The 17,281-nt window shown below is 43.1% G+C and overlaps 1 protein-coding gene across 1 annotated transcript in view; it reads right to left on the bottom strand.

Annotated features, from left to right (window-relative positions):
- LVRN (laeverin) overlaps window positions 1-17,281 on the bottom strand; it is a 648,183-nt gene that overhangs the window by 128,887 nt on the left and 502,015 nt on the right. The gene's annotated exons all lie outside the window — the stretch shown is intronic.

The raw sequence follows: 17,281 nt of genomic DNA, 5'->3' as shown, positions 1-17,281 counted from the left end.
GGGAGAGGAATTCCTGCAGCGTGGGCGGGGCGGCCGCGCCGTGACGGAACCACTCCGTCCCCAGCACAGCGCGTCCGTGGCTCGTGACGGAGTGGTTCCGTCACGAGCACGGAAGGGGTTAACTGTTTAATTTGTTTTAGGTACCCTTTAATTCAATCCCAGCAACCTATAATCTCCCTGTAATACAAATATATATATATATATATATATATATATATATATATAAAATTACATGTGAAACAAAGGCCCAGAAGCGTGAGGACGCACTCCCAGTCAATGAAATCTTAACGATTTATTAAAAGGACACCAGCAACTTCAGTCCGGTATTTTGGATCCATTTCTTTTTGGATCCATTTCTTTGCTCTCTTCCTGACGCGTTTCGAGGCTTCAGCCTCTTAATCATAGGAAACTTGGGAACTGCACGGAAGTACTCTTTATGCTTTAATTATTTGCATGCTTTTAAACCCTCAGTGGGCGGTGTCATAAGTCCCTGTGTTGTATGTCGAGACTTGAAGTCCATTCCAGCCAATTTTCATCTTTTAGTAACTTCTGTTTTTCCCAAGAATTGCAGCATGTACTTTACCCTTCGTGGGCGCCCAGAGTGAGTCGCTGGTAATTAAAGTCCCATCTCCTGCGCTGAAGACAGGCTTGGATGTAGTTCCAGCCACAGCTTCGCTATTCACTTTACAGCGATGGTGCCGCCCTCCACGGCACGACTACTGTGTAAGTTTATGTGAAACAAAGGCCAAGAAGCGTGAGGACGCACTCCCAGTCGATGAAATCTTAACGATTTATTAAAAGGACACCAGCAACTTCAGTCCGGTATTTTGGATCCATTTCTTTTTGGATCCATTTCTTTGCTCTCTTCCTGACGCGTTTCGAGGCTTCAGCCCCTTAATCATAGGAAACTTGTGAACTGCACGGAAGGACTCTTGATGCTTAACTTATTTGCATGCTTTTAAACCCTCAGTGGGCGGTGTCATTAGTCCCTGTGTTGTATGTCGGGACTTGTAGTCCATTCCAGCCAATTTTCGTCTTTTAGTAGGTTCTGTTTTGTTCCCAAGAATTGCAGCATGTACTTTACCCTTCGTGGGCTCCCAGAGTGAGTTGCTGGTAATTAAATTCCCATCTCCTGCGCTGAAGACAGGCTTGGATGTAGTTCCAGCCACAGCTTCGCTATTCACTTCACAGCGTTGGTGCCGCCCTCCACGGCAGGACTACCATGTACGTTTATGTGAAACAAAGGCCCAGAAGCATGAGGACGCACTCCCACTCGATGAAATCTTAATGATTTATTAAAAGGACACCAGCAGCTTCAGTGCGGTATTTTGGATCCATTTCTTTGCTCTCTTCCTGACGCGTTTCGAGGCTTCAGCCTCTTAATCATAGGAAACTTGGGAACTGCACGGAAGGACTCTTGATGCTTAACTTATTTGCATGCTTTTAAACCCTCAGCCGGCGGTGTCATTAGTCCCTGTGTTGTATGTCGGGACTTGTAGTCCATTCCAGCCAATTTTCGTCTTTTAGTAAGTTCTGTTTTGTTCCCAAGAATTGCAGCATGTACTTTACCCTTCGTGGGCGCCCAGAGTGAGTTGCTGGTAATTAAGGTCAGGAAGAGAGTCAGGAAGAGAGCAAAGAAATGGATCTAAAAAAAAATGGATCCAAAATACCCGACTGAAGCTGCTGGTGTCCTTTTAATAAATCTTTAAGATTTCATCGACTGGGAGTGCGTCCTCACGCTTCTGGGCCTTTGTTTCACATATAAAATTACATATACAAATATATGCACACACATGCATACATGTATATATACATATATATATGTGGTGTGGAGAAGGTCTGTGGAGACTGCAGAATTGTTTGTAAAAGAGATTAATACTAACAATCTGAACGTACACTTCACGCACACATTAGTAAAACCAGTGTCCCAGTTTTAGAAGTATACATTAGCAATAGGATGTTAGAGCACGGCTGTTCAGGAAAGAGACTCCTGGCAATAAGACCCTGCATTCATCCAGTTTCCATCTGCGCCATACCAAAATGAGCTTCCTGTATGGTGAGATGCTACAGGCAAGAAGGAATTGCAGTATCACTCCCGACACACTTCAGTGTCAGAGGTAGATGAAAGAGAGATTCATGCAGAGAGGGTATAGTAAGCTGGCAATAGATCAACCACAAAGGGCAGCTAACAAAAAAGAGAAGAATGTTATCCCTTTCTCAATTCCAAAAAAAACAGCCCAATGGAGGCGTAAGAATTATAACCCCATACAGCTTCCAGGACAGAGCATTAGCAGCCCTATTTAGAAGGCACCCGCACATAGTAAGAACAGATACCGTGATTGGTGAGCTTATGCCCATCAATCCTCAAATTACTTGCAGGCATGCACAATTGATGAGGGATGTACCTGTAAAAAGCAGCCCCGAGCTGGCCAACCAAGTAAGCTGGTTGCAACATAAAGCAGGTTTTAAAAGATGCTCCTGATATTAAGCCTGCACGATTGGTCAAAATACGGTTAAATACACACCCCATTATAAGGAAAAGCCAATTAAGATTAAGGGTGTGTATAACAGCAGAACTGAATCTGCAGACTATGTATTAACATGTTCTTGTAAATTAAGTTACATTGGAAACACAAGGGAAACAACACTTACAACGCAACTTTTACAACGCACTACCTTTACAACGAAACTTTTACAACGCAACATCCATTACAACGCATGCCATTACAATGCAACCATTACAACAAATGTCACTACAAAGCATACCACTACAACGCATGTCATTAGAACACAGTCATTACAACGCATACCATTACAACGCATACCTACACTATCCAACACTTACCCTACTGTTGCACCCCCCGGAGTTAGAATAGTAATTTTTACCCCTACACTATCCAATACTTACCCTACTGTTGCAGCCCCTGGAGTTAGAATAGTAATTTTTACCCCTACAATATCCAACACTTACCCTACTGTTGCACCCCCTGGAGTTAGAATAGTAATTTTTACCCCTACACTATCCAATACTTACCATACATGCAATGTTATGGTATGCATTGTAAATGTAGTATGTGTTGTAGTGGAATGCGTTGTAAAGGTGGTTTCAAAGAATTCGTTGTAATGGCATGCGTTGTAATGGAATGCGTTGTAATGGATGTTGCGGTGTAAAAAATGCGTTGTAAAGGTATGCGGTGTAAAAGTATGTGTTGTAACGACATACATCCGAAACACAACGTTTGCATTCTACAAAAAGATACTACAGCACGTGTGCCATATTTAACATCAATCAGACATACTCGATATTGAGGCACTGTGAGTTACACCATGACCATGATTCTAAGAAAATTATGTATTTTGTAATTGATGGGGTACTGGTGAGTAGAAGGTGTAGTGATCGTGTAAAGGCACTAAGGGAACTTGAAATACGCTATATTGTGAGTCTAAACTGTTAAACCCAAAATAGGCTGAACGTAGACAAGGAATTGTATTGTATTGTACTGGAATATTGTATTGACATATTGTAAAGTAGGACGCTCCAATGAATCAATGAAGTGGAAGGTTTATTAATTAAGAAGCACAGGAGCAAGGTAGAACGCAGCCTACTCAGGACTTCTTTCCCAGCAACTGTACTGACAGAATCAGGAAATAATCCTTGAGATACAATAGAATAAAGATTGAAAGAAAACATTCTACATAGCAAGCATGAAGAGCGATTAACCCCTTCACTGCGGCGGCTATTCCGCCGCAGTGCTAAGGGGGTGGGGGGGCCGTGCGGCGGTCCCGTGCTCGTGACGGAACCGCTCCGTCACGGCACGCGGGTGAGCTGTGCTTGTGACAGAACGGTTCCGTCACGGCCCCGCCCCCGTAAGAGAACGTTACCGCAGGCGCGGAATTTGCGCCGCGGGGGCCGTGAAGGAACCGTTCCGTCACCAGCACAGCCCACCCGAGGCTCGTGACGGAATGGTTCCGTCACGAGCATGGGAAGGGTTAAAGAAACATGACACATCTTCCTCCGTGAAAACAAAACAAAAAAAACAAATAAAAGAATCAACATACAAAATCGTCTAACCATTTGGGTTTGGAAGAAATACGTTTCTTAAGCATATCTACATTACTGTTCGAGACATTTCTATTTACAAAAACAAAGAAAAATTCCCAATGTTGAAAATTGAAGAAAATCCAAAATTGGGTCCAGGTATTTCCTAGTGCTTCTCCCATCCTCGTCGCCAATTGTAAAGTAGGACGCTTCAATGAATTAATGAAGTGGAAGGTTTTTTAATTAAGAAGTACAGGAGCAAGGTAGGACGCAGCCTACTCAGGACTTCTTTCCCAGCAACTGTACTGACAGAACCAGGAAAGATTCATTGAGATACAATAGAATAGAGATTTAAAGAAAACATTCTACATAGCAAGCATGAAGAGCAATTGAAGAAACATGACACATATGTTATGCCAGGTTTACCCACAGGGACTGGACGCTCTGCCACTTCACTATTTCACTTCAATCTAGTCTATAGTTTATTGTTATTGTTATTGTTAACTGGGGTTTATATAGCGCCAAATCACCGTCAGGTCTCTAGGCGCTCATGACAATGACAGTAACAACAACTGAGTAAATAAACAGAAGGTACATATGTGACAACATTACTTAAATAGGGCAGAAAGCTTCCCTAAACAGGAGTGTTTTATGTTAATGTTTAACTTGAGTTCTGAGCACTGTATGTGATAATGAAATGTTGCTCATATAGAGGAGGAATGGCTGGAATGACTTTGCACCACAAAGGTATAATCAACATGCACATTGCACTTTTTACTGTACAGCTTGACTTTATGAACGTATCATTAGTTGGGGTCTGCACAGGTGATTATTCATATGGTGTAATATGAATGGAAAGGCAAATTTAATATAGAGTTATTAACCCATGAAGGCATGGCAATCTGAGCTCTAGGAAAACTGAATTCTTTCTTGAGAGCGTTATAAAAGCCAGCAAGGGCAGATAGACTCAATATGTATGGGGAACTATATTAGCATCTTTAAATTTCTAATCAGTTTAGCACATATGCACTTTAAGTAACGCTGCCCACTTCAACTCAAATATGGATGCAAAATTGCCACAAGTGACGTACAACAATAATAAACATTGACCGCCTGCAGTAGATTTAATTGGCTGCAAAAACATATTAAGATGAACTGTATGAGTTCGCAAGCAACAATATTGAAAAAATAAGCAGTATATTATTTGTATTTATGAAGGACTTTTACTAAGTGCCATTTATTTCAATTATGCGAACATAATGAATAATTTTAGTACTGTGTATGCAGAGTAGACTGTGTTAGATGCCAATATGTCTCTCCTCTTTGCAATATTTTACTAGTCTTGTCTTACTTTCTATGAGGATGTAATCAGTGAAAAAATCATGGAAATGGAGCGACCGTCATGTGATCAAGGCTGCACTTGACGGTCAAAACTCGTAATGGCAGATATGGTGGACAAATAAATAAAAGCAAATGAATTGTATTTGGTGTCTGCATCGATCCTTAAGCAACGAGAATTTGGATTGCCCGATGAGCTATATTCACTTCAAAAACCAAAGGTTATAGGGACATTATAGCTAGGAAATGAAAATTTAAAAACCTTAAAAATTCATACAAAATACAAAGGTTACAGGGACGTTATAGTTAGGCACATATTTCATACACACAAACCCACACAAATTTAACAGTTATAGTTACCTGAGTTAACTATAACTTATACCCCCGTTATGCACTACTTACGACTTTAAATAATACATCACTCTGACTTGATCAGGAACATCACCGATGTGTAAAAATAGGGAGTCCAAAAACATGTTTTCCCCATGCAATTTCCTATAGGAACCATAGAAAATTCTAGCTGCATGGCTAAATGAAACTACACCAAATTTGACAGAAAGCTAGATCTTTATTCAGAAAGAGTGCTCTAAGTGATTTGGAGAAACTCCGTTCTGTAATTTGGAAGAAATTAAGCTTCAAAATGTATTTGTGATGAAGCATATTTTAAAAAAATCATAAAACTGAACATAGTTACTGTTTAAAGACACGAAAACCTGAAAGTGCAGTTGGCACACATTAGACACATTAGACACCATGACACATGAAACTGAGACAGGTGTAGTAGGAGCACTGTAAAAGCATGCTTTAAAATGCAAGATAATGAAATATACGTAATACTAATACACATAAACTAGTTGCACTAATAAGAGTTTCTTAGGAAAATTTTGTTTTTTAAAACTTACACATGAAATTGTGTTATTAATACAACACTATTTAGATAAGTCAGTGCACACATGTATTTAAACCCTCTCCCGATTAAAACAACTCGGAGTGACGGGAAGTGCCATCCTATGGCTACAATCTTTTCTGGAAAACCGAACTCTGCACCCTGATTTTGATAATAACTTTCTGATAAAGCCTTGCCTAAATGTTTCGTGCTTTAATGCAAGCTGTGATATTCTTAACTGAATTTGTCAAAAGACTGCTAAAGGCTATACATTTTGAATGTTTAATACAATATTCACATTCATCTAATACCTTTCTGAGTCTATTATTGGGTATTATTTGTTTCTCCATTTAATCTGTACTATTTTACAAATGTTTTTAATGTGTTGTAGAGAGAACCGGTGAGCTCTGTCAGAATGTCAAGTAATATATCTTATGTTCTGTGTTGCTATTGCAGAGATTTTAGTTTGCATAATTCTAGCGTGATTAAACTTTTCCAGAAGTTTGGGTCTTCCTGTTGCTATTATTTATTCCTACAGCATGTTACGGTCTTGCCTGGCGAAAGCAGCGCATGCGCTGCTCTCGCCATGGAGCGGACCTTTTGTTATCGATTAAGCCAAAGCTGAATGCATGCACGTCCAGATGGCCAAACATGGGTGCTCTCGCTGCCCGCAAAGCTAAACTAGCACGCGTAGGGACAAAGAAATGCAAGCGCATGTGGACAGCTTGACGTCAAGTTTGTGCATGCGCATTTTTTTTCCCTACGCGTGCATGGCGGCGTGCTTTCGCTTTCCAGGCAGTGCTGAGGAATCCGCAGCGGCGCTACTGAAAAAACAATTGACCAATGGGGCATGGCCAGGCATCATGGCTGACAAGCCGCATGTCAGTGGAACTTCCGTCAGCAACTTCAGGACCTTGTGTAAACTACTATCCATCCGGTGCCTTCCCTGAACCCACAATGCTGTATTACTGCTGGTGATCCCCGGGGCCCAGTTTGAGAGCAAGTTTGGAAAGGGTGCTGTGCCTCAGCAGCCTCGGAGTCTGGTGGTGGGCTGCGCTGTGCCGCCTTGAAAACCCGAGCTCCGGCAGAGCACTGCGGCTGCCTGGTCCAGTCGCGGCAAACCAATGATCGGATGCAGGTGGAGAGGACTCTCCACCTTTCTTGCCGACTCGGTTGGGATTCTAAGCCTAGCACAGGCAGTCCTTGGGCCTTGAGAGCTCTGTGAGTCGCTGGCCCAGGAATGACCTCCTGGGGCCCGCCATAAACATCGCATTTCCCCCTTGTAGCGAGTGCATTACCTGCGGCACGCCTAGAGTGATTGGGTGTTTTCAGAGGGTGTCAGCCTGTTGGCAGGCCGGTGGAGTCCACAAGCTGAGTCTTGTGTTTGCAGTAATTTTCCCACCATATGGCATGCCCTCTCCCCCTTCTTGCTGCGGTCACTCGAATCAGGGTGACTGGCCTCCTCTGACCCAGCACAAAGGAGCCATGATTGAGTCCTCAGTGCCCTTGAGCCTCCGGCAACTGAGGGGTTGGAGGGGTTGGGCTGGGGCCTGATTCTACTACGCCATACCACAGGGGCTCTCTAGCTGATCACCGGCTCCCCCGCCCACCTCGGGCCTCGCTTGCTGGCCCTGAGCAGGCCTCCATTTCTGTAGGTCCCGCTCTGGTGCTTGCAGGATGCCGGGCACTGCAGTCGCGGGTCCTCAATTGGAGACCCTGCTCCATGTTTCTCTCTGGGACTGCTCTCCCCCTAAGTGCCACTCCTCGCTCCTGGATCAAAGCCCTGTTGGGAGGCCTCTACCTTGAGTCAGGGCATTTACCTACCTTATGCGCCAGATGGGAGGCATGCCACACTCTTGAGACTACCCTAAACTGCTCTGGAATTGAATCTGGGCATCCACTGGGCTTTCTCTCTCCTCTTCTGCATGACCCACCCCACGCCATACTAAATGTTGAGACACAGTACGGACATCGTGAAAAGTATTCCTTGATCGGCCTTTTTTTAGATCCATACATGTTGCCTGCTCCCCTCTTTGAGACTGACCGGCCTCACCCAAGAATTCAGTGAGTCAGCATTGAAATATACACCTGCACTTCTTATGGACCCTGTAGTCAACATGGGGAAGGATAAAGCACCCAAGCTCGCACAGTCCAACAAAATTGACAATCTTATGCAGACAGTGCACCCCGATGGCCTGTCTATAAAGATCACATGGAAGGAATCCGACGAGGGGGGAGGTGGCAAAGGCAGAGCTGGCCCACTCTTAGAGACATTATTGCGGCAATTTGGGACTCTAAGCCAGAACTAACAAAATTGATTTGGTAGCAATAGATGTCACTCTCCTCTGCACTGATCTTCAGAAGATTTCAGAACGGGTCACTACTACTGAACAGTCTGTAGACGTTCTTCAACAAGAGGTCACCAGTCTTATGTCTTATCTGGAAGCGAACCATCTGCTCCATGACTCTCAAGCTGGATTCCGCCCAAAATTGGGGACAGAAGCGGCATTACTGACTGTGACAGAATTAGCCCGTAGGCACATGGATCAAGCGGCACCACAGCAATTATGCTGTTAGACTTAAGTGCCGCCTTGATACCGTGAATAGTAACATCCTCCTCTCCCGATTAAAACAACTCGGAGTGACGGGAAGTGCCATCCTATGGCTACAATCTTTTCTGGAAAACCGAACTTTCAAGGTGGTGGAGGGTGACATCCATTCCAAAACTTGGCCTCTTAATCAAGGTGTGCCTCAGGGCTCCTCCCTGAGTCCTACGCTTTTTAACGTTTATATGCAACCATTGGCGGAGGTTGTTCACCCACTTGGCTTTGAAATTGTGACCTACGCTGATGACACTCAGCTTGTGCTAGCTCTGAATCAGCCAGGTCACACTCCATCGAACCTGAATAGTTGTCTAGTAGCAGTCACAGAATGGATGGCCTCTTACCATTTAAAACTTAATGGGGATAAAACTGAACTGATGTTCCTGGGGAACACAGCTCACCCCAGCCCCACTCTACTTTGGCCACCCTGTATGGGCTCCCCCCCAGAACTTAAAAAGCAAATTAAAAGCTTGGGCATGTGGCTGGACAATACCCTAACTTTCAACCAGCAAGCCACCATACTGTCCGCCACCTGCTTTGGGCTGATGCGCATGCTGCGGAAAATTCTACCTCTTCTCCCTTTTCAGGCCTGCAGGATATTGGTCCAGGCCATCATCCTGTCCCGTCTCGATTACGGGAATGCCCTATATCTGGGTGCACCGATTAGCACACTCAAAAAACTGCAAGTCACCCAGAACGCAGCAGCACGTCTACTGTTAGGCCTCCCCCGCAGTCACTCAGGCACTGCTGCCATGAGAAATTTACACTGGTTGCCCATCCAAGCCAGAGTAAAATTTAAAGCGATGTGCATAATGCATAAGGCCATGTGGAAAAATGCCCCCGCAATGATCTGCTCCTTAGCTACTCCTTACTATCCTCAAAGATCATTGCGTTCAAGCACGGCCTTTTTGGCAACAACACGCAAAATTAAACGGGCCAGGTGGGGCGGACGCTCCTTCTCCCTGAATGCGGCTGTGACTTGGAACTCTTTACCCTCCTCGCTCCGGAATGAGCCCAATCTTTTAAAATTTCGAAAAACTCTTAAAACTCTTCTTTTTTCCATATAAATCAGCAGTCTCCCAGAAGTAAGCAACTTCAGCGCTACAAGGCCTCCGGGTAGTAATGCGCTCTACAAAACTCACTTTCATTTCATTTCATTTCATTCATTTCAGGTCAAATCCCTCAGGGTACAGTCTCAGCCCTCCAAAAACGAACTACCAGACATGATGAACGAGTGGAAGATGCAGAGGGCAGGTCTCGGTGCTTCATGACCAGTATCATCAGATCTGAGAGTACTATGTAAATGTAATGTAAATGTAAATGTATAGGTACTTGTATAGCGCACTACCCGGAGGCCTCTTGGCGCTTGTACGAATACCACTGAGGAACCCTTCCTGGCCTTTCCCTGTGAAGTGCCCCCAACTGAAGTATTGCTGAAAGGTCCTGTGGGGAAAGTTGCCAGCTGAATAAATTGTTTATGAACCCATCTATAAGGCCTTGTAGTGGGGTTTTGGGACAGGATGGTCCATTATACTCACTGAATGTTACTGTATACTTCTTCATGCTGGGAGGTATTTGGACACAGCGGAGAAGCTTGAGTGTGTGCACCTTGCACCTCTGCTGAGGTCCGCTCCCTTGCAAATTAGACTAGCTTTGTTTAATTTTAGAACCTGTTGTAACTTTGCTTCAGAAGTTTGTGATGTGATGCAGAGGAAGTCATTACTTTCCTTGTCAACTGCCAGTGTGGACTCGAAACAGAAGCTGCCTATGGGGAGGGGGGTGTTGGCAAAATGTATGTTCTCCATTCCATTGAAGAGTTTGGGAGTTACATGCTGCTCTTAAAATGTGGTGGACTCCCTTCTTAGGTTGAGCCTAGCGGCAGTGCGCGTGCGCTGCTCGCACTGCGAGGCATGCTGTAATAGAGTATGTAGTGTAAGCACCGCCCACTCCCCTGCCCATATTTTTTGTTGGCTTGTGTCATTGTCTTTCATAAACGCTGGCTTCCGATTCATTATGAGGCTTGTTAGTCCATCCTGGGTACCGCTTTGTCTCCATTTGTTACTGGACCTTTTACTCCGGGGTTTATTTTTGTCTGTAGGCACTATATTTTTTTATGAGTTTCCCCTACTGCAGGCAGGACATACTTTCCTGCAACATTCAGCCGCCATGCACACTTTCACTTTAGCATGCAGACTGCACTTATTATATAAAATGGCAGTCAAAAACATCCACTTCTTATTTTATAACAGTGTGCCATACCGCGCTTTCATATAGCAGCTCTTTATGTCTTCGAACATCGTTCCAACCAGGACTCGCATGACACCTCCCCCCCGCTCCCAGCCACCACTGCTCAGCAGCAGAACCCAGGAGCAGCGATGCAGGAAGAGGAGTGGTCGGCAACGACAAGCAAGGTAAATGGCACAGTAAAATGTTTTCTTTTAATTATTTATTTATTTGTTTATAAAGCGTGACATACATCCCATAGGGATATCATGGCGCTGAGGTAGCGGAATAGTGGTGCGTAGGACCGGTGCTGATTTCAAATATGGCATCAGTCTTTAGGGAATAGGTGTGTTTTGGAGTTTCTTCCTGAAAGTGGTGTACTCTTTGATCAGCCTAAGTTCTACTGGAAGCCAATTCCAGTTTAGTACTGTTCCGCCAGATTCGAAAATGTGTGTCCCCCTGCCCTGGTCCTTTTAATCCTTTTAGTTTCAGCTAGCGCTTGCTGATATGACCTTAGGCATCTGGGGGGATGTAAAATCTGATTTTATTCTGAATATTCTTAGGGCCAGTGTGATGGAGTGCCCTGTGAGCATGCCCTAAGAGTTTATATCATGCTCTTCAACGCATTGGCAACCAGTGAAGTTAAGTGGGTAGCTGAGCTGTATTTGCCCTTGTTGCACCCCAGTTTGGCCGCAGCATTTTATACTACTTGCAAGCCTTTAAAAGAGGAAGCAGGGCCTGTGTGACTGCCCTCCTGCTTTCCAGGGGAATCCAGTGATGCTGTGTGTAGAGAAAGTGAATGTGTGCAAACTTGAGGTGTGTGCGGCCCTTGGCCTCAAAGAGTAGTCTGCCTGCCCATTCTCACTTGTCTGTAGATGGCTGATAATGTCCAATTGTTTCCTAATTTCACCAACATAGCTGCTATAATGAAATCTATAACTAGATGGCAGTTAGAAAAAAAACTTGGGGGCGGTTCACTAACCCAGCGACACAAGGCATGCTAGGAGCGCAATGTAATTCTAGTACCGCTTACAAACCGACTGAATCGATTAAGAAACCCCAGCCTGTCTCGCGGGTGCCATACTTTGACTGCAGTAACGTATTCCCTGAGGCCGTATTTACAGTCTGCACACAGTAAATGTTAGTTGGCTATACTCTAAACATTTTTTCCCCTTAATCTGCAAATACTGCAGCAGTGGATGGATTATATGGCTACTGCAGAAAGTGCTCCAGCTACGCAGTTGCATCTTTCTTTTGGTCCTTGTTTGCTATTTTTTTAAGCAGCCGAGGTGAGGCGGTTTGCCCAGAATCACAGGGCGTTAGTCCTATACCGGGATTCGAACCGTGTTCCCCAGTTATGTGAGCTCACACCTCCTCCTATATATGCTGGAAAAACAGTGTCTCTGGCTACTTCCTGCTTGGCGCTGCATATTCTGCCCTCAAAGACCACCAGATTAGGATCACTCCCTCCCAGGATGGGAAGTTACCTGGTTCCGTCTGTTTCTCATATGTTCTGTTGACTTCATTCTAATGGCAGTGTCGCTTGCCTGACCCATGTCTGAAGCACATCTCTGAACCTCAAATGCCTCATTCTACTTCAGTATGGAGCAATGAACATGATACAAACTGGAGCGCTTCGCTGCCTCATCATGGATATGGAGCGCTACATAGATGTACAACATGTTGGTGACACATTAAAAGCGCATGTACCACAGAAGGTTTCTTTGCGCTAGTTGGGTGAAGTAGATGGGATTCCTGCAGTGCTTCATTTGAAGACGGACTTTCCCTTTAGCATGCTTAACAAGGGGAGGGAACATAGCTATTCTTTACTTCCAAGCATTGTTCTATTATATGTAGCAACAACATTTTCTTTCCCTTTTCATTTTAGAAAGGTTTTGGTATGATAATTCTTGGGCCTAATTATGGAGTTTTGCAGAGAACATAAACAAGCAATTGCAATGCAATAGGTCTTGAATTTGGGAGAGTTTAAGTTATTAGTATTATAAATTACAATGCCTTTTATTTATGTTTTAAAACCCAAGACATAAATAAAAGGCATTGTCATTTACAATGCCAATAGCTCAAACTTGTGTGAATGCGAGACCTATTGCGTTGCAAATGCTTGTTTTAAGAGTGATGTATCTAAATCTGATCTCAAATTTGTGAGTTGACAGTCAATTAATGGTCCACATTGGACAGCTAATGTGGTGATTGGGTTACCCAAATTTCCACCCCTCTTATCGGTGGATAAACATCCATCAGAAGATCGTTGCCTCTGTGGTAAATGGAAATGCTGCAGATTATCTAATCGTAAAAGGCTCAGTACGGGTATTGTAGTAAGAAGAGTAAGCGCAGAATAAAAACTTTCACACACCTATGCTGCAACAATTTTTGGTAGCAGAGCCATGGTCCTACCTAGTGAAGTGAGATTTTAAGGTGCTAAAAATAGTCTTTTGCCCAAGTCCAAAGAATTGCTCTGGATAGAGTCCACGTGTAGCAGCAAAGAAGTGTGAGTATTAATAGGGATATGCATTGCCATTGCTTTTGGTTAAGATTGTGGGTTTTAAAATGGCTCTGTGTTGTTGAATAGAGTGAAATGGTTTACTTCCACATGGTTAAAGTCCATGTATAATTGTGTCGCTTTGTGCAAAGTTGAAGTTGTGAAAGGGTCTATCATGCCCTAAGATCTTGAGATAGTTACCTACGGGTTGTCTCAGCGTAGAAGACTCTGAATAAGTTGTGGTATTGGTTGTGAGACGTTGACGACAACACCTTGGTAAGGGTTTTCTTTGTGTGTTAGTGCTAAACGGTTGGTATGGTTGATCTAAAGTGTACAGGGAATAACTATATCAATTTAGGGTGATATCCTGCTGGTCAAGGTTTCATTTGAAGGAAATGAGTATAGCAAGTTTAGTTACTTTGTGAGAGTGAATATCCCTTAGTTGAGCAGACAGCTGTTTTTGTGGCGTGCATTGTATTGTCATTTTGCTTAGAGAAAATGTGCAGGAAAATATTGTGAAGGAGGGTGAGCTGCTGTGAGGAGCTAGATTGACATCAGAGTGTGTCCTCTGTGTTTGGTGGGTTGGCATAAAGCTGCACTGGGATTGGTTGACGAAGTTGTCACAATGTCATTGGTTGAGGTTCCCAAACAGGTGAATTGTGGGAGAATAATATTTCCTGGATTAGCAAAATAATTTGTGAATACAGAATTGAATACAAATAAAAAATGCCAAGTCATTGCAGAAATTAGTATAGAAAGATGAGACCATATCTGTCAAAGCAAAGGTAGAAACACCAACTGAGGGTACACCAGGATACATTGTCATGATGAACAAAAGATTACATCCATGTCTCTGGAACTAGCATAAACTTACTAAAAAAGATAAGACAGTTCTCTAGTTATAGAACATTTAATCGGAGGATTTTAGAAAATTTAAGGAAAAGAGTGTACAAAATGAAAGATTCTGTTAGAGCCACTGTTATTGAGCTTTTACATACCTGAGAGCCTATTGCTAATCAGAAAGACAAAGAGAAATACCAAGGGAAGTGCAGGAGAAGTAGATGGGATGCTCACCAGAAAATGTGAATTGTATCCAGGACTAGAGGTTGAGGAAGATGCTATGGGCATGAAAAAAAGAAAAAGAAGCATTTAGAGACAGAGAAAAGTAATTCAGAGACAGAGGGAGAAGAGGGTGTTAGAGATAAAAAATCTTTTGAATGATGGATTGATGAATCATTCACCAGTTTACAATAAGACACAGACTATGACTTGACACACACTAGTACAGCTGAGAACCCTAATGCTCCTTAAATGTCTGTGGTGCCTAAGGAATCTATGCTTATTTCTCCTGCAAGTGAGAGAACAGAAATGTAAGCTCCGATAAACCTGATTGTTTCAAGTACTCCAGACGCTTTGACTGTTCCTGTTACAACTGGACCTGCTGTTGCCCTTTACAAGTCTGGATTATAGGTAAATACTGTTCACAATTTGGCTGTACCTACTGGAGTAAATACAGTATGTGAAAGTTCTTGAGACCTGACAGTAAGATCATTGCATCACACAACTATGGCTCTGATTCAACCCAATAATGCTGCAGCTATGAATGTTGTCTCAAATCAGACACAATTTGACCTGCCACAAAGAATGTGGCAGGGTTTCCACCTTTTTATGACCCAAACAGAGTGGACCTCCTGAAATGAACTATCATGCGTCTGACAGGACTATGTCAATGGGTATTTCAGCTCCAGGTACATCCACACTAGAAGTGCAACCTGGAACAAGTGCAAATTTGAATAACGGAAACCTAAATTTAAATAATACATGAGAGCAATCGGGGTTTACTCCTCAAGAATTTGATTAATGGCTAAAGGATAAATCACCTGAAGACTAACATTTCCCTGAAAGAGATTGATTGGATGCAGATTGACAGAATGACCCAAGAACTGAAAGAATCAGTACATGCCTTTTACAAGAGATTAGTACAGGCTTTCAAACAATATAGTGGATTGGACAATGTGGCAGATAAATATGTGGGACATTATTTTTACTGGTTTGTGTTCAGTTTGAGAGCTGAGATTTCTAACATGATCCGACAGCAATTATTTCGCTGGCTGAGCAAGTCATTGGACGCGATTTTGGGAAACAGCGGTTACAATGCTGTTGTTAACACCCAGGTAGGTAACAACACGGTTGTTACAATGACCGCGTTATTACCACGTGTGGCTTTACGTCGCAAGTCATTTCTACGACTTGCGCTAGGTGGCGTGCAACACCAGGGAATGTGTTGGATTTTAAATCCAACACATTCCCTGCTGTTGCGCTAACTGGAGTAGGAATAGTAATTTATACTATTCCTAAGTCCAGCGCGCCATCTAGTGCAAGTCGTAGAAATTACTTGCGATGTGAAGCCATGCATGGTAACAACAGTGTCGTTGTAACAACCGCGTTGTTACCTACCGCGTGGTAATACCCTGCGTTGTAACATCACACATTCCACGATTTCACGTTATGCTAAATATTGTGGTGGTGAGATTGAGAAGAGACATAAGAAGCTTAATGAGAAATTCAGGTTTGCCAAGATGAAAGCGATGCAGAAAGGTCAAGATCAGATGGGTTTTGAAAATACAGTAAAGGTACAGGGAGGTGCTAATCAAGCTCTGATGATGCAGGGTGCTAATGGTTTTCAACAGCAGAATTTCTCGTCCTAATGTAGAGGGTGTAATAATCCTGTAGATCCTAAATTCTGGTGTTGTTATGTTGTTTTTGAATCCTAGTCATGAGTGCAGACAATTTGGACATTGGAAATGTGAGTGTAAGTCTAATATAAATAATAAAGAGGATCAGATGCAGAATGCACTGTCTCAAGTGAAAAACATATGACAGAATCAACAGATGCAAGGACTGGAAATGCAGAATTTTATACTATTCCTAAGTCCAGCGCGCCATCTAGTGCAAGTCGTAGAAATTACTTGCGATGTGAAGCCATGCGTGGTAACAACAGTGTCGTTGTAACAACCGCGTTGTTACCTACCGCGTGGTAATACCCTGCGTTGTAACATCACACATTCCACGATTTCACGTTATGCAAAATATTGTGGTGGTGAGATTGAGATGAGACATAACAAGCTTAATGAGAAATTCAGGTTTGCCAAGATGAAAGCGATGCAGAAAGGTCAAGATCAGATGGGTTTTGAAAATACAGTAAAGGTACAGGGAGGTGCTAATCAAGCTCTGATGATGCAGGGTGCTAATGGTTTTCAACAGCAGAATTTCTCGTCCTAATGTAGAGGGTGTAATAATCCTGTAGATCCTAAATTCTGGTGTTGATGTGTTGTTTTTGAATCCTAGTCATGAGTGCAGACAATTTGGACATTGGAAATGTGAGTGTAAGTCTAATATAAATAATAAAGAGGATCAGCTGCAGAATGCACTGTCTCAAGTGAATAACATATGACAGAATCAACAGATGCAAGGACTGGAAATGCAGAATTTTAATGTACCACAGCAAAGGCAAATGCTCAAACTCCACTGCCACAACAGACTGTTCAGGTATAAAGATACAATGCAAACCAAAATCATCAGATGAATAGAAAGTATTTCCCGAACCAGAATGTAGCACAGCAGTATTTTATTCAATTGGATGACCGTGACCAGGACTCGTTAGCATGACAGTGCCTGATGTGAGGAAGACT

This window comes from Lissotriton vulgaris, chromosome 3_1 (assembly GCF_964263255.1).
Source record: "Lissotriton vulgaris chromosome 3_1, aLisVul1.2, whole genome shotgun sequence".
In the NCBI taxonomy this organism is placed as follows: domain Eukaryota; kingdom Metazoa; phylum Chordata; class Amphibia; order Caudata; family Salamandridae; genus Lissotriton; species Lissotriton vulgaris.
Note: the sequence above shows the minus strand (reverse complement) of the source record. Positions and strands in the feature narration are given on the sequence as shown.